Below are 2,565 nucleotides of genomic sequence, written 5' to 3' on the forward strand. Positions count from 1 at the left end.
TCTACAGGAAGTATTAAATTGTCATTCAATCTGATGTTGACTGAATGAATAATACACAGTGGTAATTGAGTTATAGGGCAAGGCAAAAAAGAAGAAAAAACTGATATATGAACTTATAATCGAATTCATAGCAAAAAAGAATGAACAAATCAATGTATCACTAAGAATCGATTTCAAGGGGGGAAAGATTTTTTTTATGTATTTAGGGGGAAAACGATTCCAGCAAAAAAAACGATTTTAGAGCAAGAATGTTTTACCCCGAGAGACTTTGTCGTTGGATTTTGATGGCTCTGGGAAAGGCATCAACTTGAGTTGGTTAAAGGGCTGGCGGAGGCGGTCACCGGACTGGAAGGTGATGGCCGGATATGCGAGCGATGTGGAGGAGTGGATATGGTCGTCGCTGTAAGGCAAGAGAAGTAGATCGCCGGCTGTAAGGCAAGAGGTTTCACCAGCGCTGACGATGGATGAGTGTGTAGGTCGGACGTTAGTCTCTCGTTGAGGCGACGCTATAGGGCATGCTTGGCTAGACGGAAGAAACGAGGAAGAAGATGTATAATGAAAAATAAGTGTGGGATTTTTAATTTTTAGTGAAAATTTGTAACAACAAAGTGCAAATATTCTTAAAAAAGATAGATTGAATAATATAATTAGAAACATTATTGATAAATATTGATTATATAAAATAGATAAAATTATATTATTTTTCTATGGTTTGTCAGAATTCATGTGTTTGAGAACAATTATCAAAATGCTTACATGTTTGTTTATGTTATTTCAACATATTGTGTGCTTGGTTTTTGACAAACGTAAAATAACTTTTGAACATTTTGTAATTTATTTACTCAACGTGATCATTTATCTTCATCACCATACATAATGTTTCCGAAAATAAAAAACTTTATCTGAGATTTCCCTCTCCATCTTATATTTGTAAATGTGGGTGTGTGTGTTTGGGTGGGTATGGTTAAATGGTATAGGGGTGTGTGTTTGGGTGTAAATGTATATAAAGGTGGTTTTGGGTAGGGGTGGGTGGATATAGGGATTTGGGATATGGTAGTGTGTTTGTGTTAGTCTGTAGGTAAGGATACATGGTTGTGATGGTCCATGTAGGGTGAGGATGAAGATGTGGATGAGGGTGGGGTGGGGTGTGTATTGTAGGAGTGTCACATACCAATTAGGAATGAGTGTTAGATTTTTGGGTCTACGGTGTAATATATGTAGACCCATGAATGAGTTAAGACCTTTGTTAAGCTCTTTTTGAGTAGATGGGGCTTAGACTTGACATTTTTGGTAATGGGCCAATGTTTGGGCTTCCAATGTTTGGGCCTGTTAGGCCTTCAGACTTTTGTGTTGGACTTTGGACCAGCATGTTGAGCTTTCTTGGATTTTAGGCCCATGATGGGTTTTGGGCACAATTTGGAAGATTGGTCCATACTTGGGCCTTGGGTTGCCATCTAGGTTTTGGGCCTTTTGAATAGTTGATTTGGGCTTATGGTTTATGGTTTTCGAGTTAAAGAGTATGGCTTAGGGCTTAGGTTTTATGGCTTAATATGGCTTATCGGTTGGAGTTTCTGGATTATAGCTCATGACATATGGCTTACGACTTAAGTTTTAGGGAATAGGGCTTATGGATTAAGGCTTGTGGCTTTAAGCGTACTTCTTAGAGTTTAGAGCTTAAGTCTGATGGTTTATGGCTTAACTAGAAAGGCTTAGATCTTATGTCTTATGACTTATGGCTTAAGGCTTATGGTTTATGGATTAATATGTCTTATGGCTCATGACATATGAGTTAAGGGTTAAGTCTTAGGGCTTATGGCTTATGTTGATGATTTGTTATCATAAATGTTATTTAATGTAATGGGATTAATTTGTTGACCAAAAGTGACTTAATAAATATTAAACAAGTAAGGAAGGTGTGGAGTACACACTTTGTTTAATTTTGATTAAGTTTCAAAGTAAACTGTCATAGGTGAACGAACGGGGGTCCGAGGGCAGCGCCCCTGGGAGCGGGGTCCAAGGGGCAGCAGCCCCTAGTGGGGTCCAAGGGCCAGAGCCCCTGGCTGGGGTCGGGCAGCCAGGTCAGAACGAAATTTTTTTATATAGGTTATGTTACCATATAAAAAAATGCATCATAATCCATTTCCCACTAAATTGGTTCCCGATTCATTGATTGTCGGTCTGATCCGGATCATGTCCATACAAATGTTCATCCAAACATACAAATATATTTACTTCAAGTTATATTTTTCTATGCACCTTCACAAAATCGTTTTCCCTCCATGTTTATATTCTCCAAAAGAAAATGGGTTTTTATAAGAATTCATTTTCCCTCCATTTTTATTTTCCAAAAATTCTATATCCTTTTCCCTCCATGTTTATTTTCTAAAAAAATAAATAAATTGATTTCTATATTATTTTCCCTCCATGTTTATTTTCACAAAAATTGATTTCTATATGATCCCCTTTCATTTTCCCTTTTAAACATTTAAACATTTATCCCTAAATAACCGATTAGAAATAGAGGCTCCACATTTCTCTACTTATATTCACAAACATGCTTCTCAT

Source organism: Lactuca virosa, chromosome 9, assembly GCF_052849685.1.
Source record: "Lactuca virosa cultivar CGN04683 chromosome 9, Lactuca_virosa_CGN04683_v6, whole genome shotgun sequence".
In the NCBI taxonomy this organism is placed as follows: domain Eukaryota; kingdom Viridiplantae; phylum Streptophyta; class Magnoliopsida; order Asterales; family Asteraceae; genus Lactuca; species Lactuca virosa.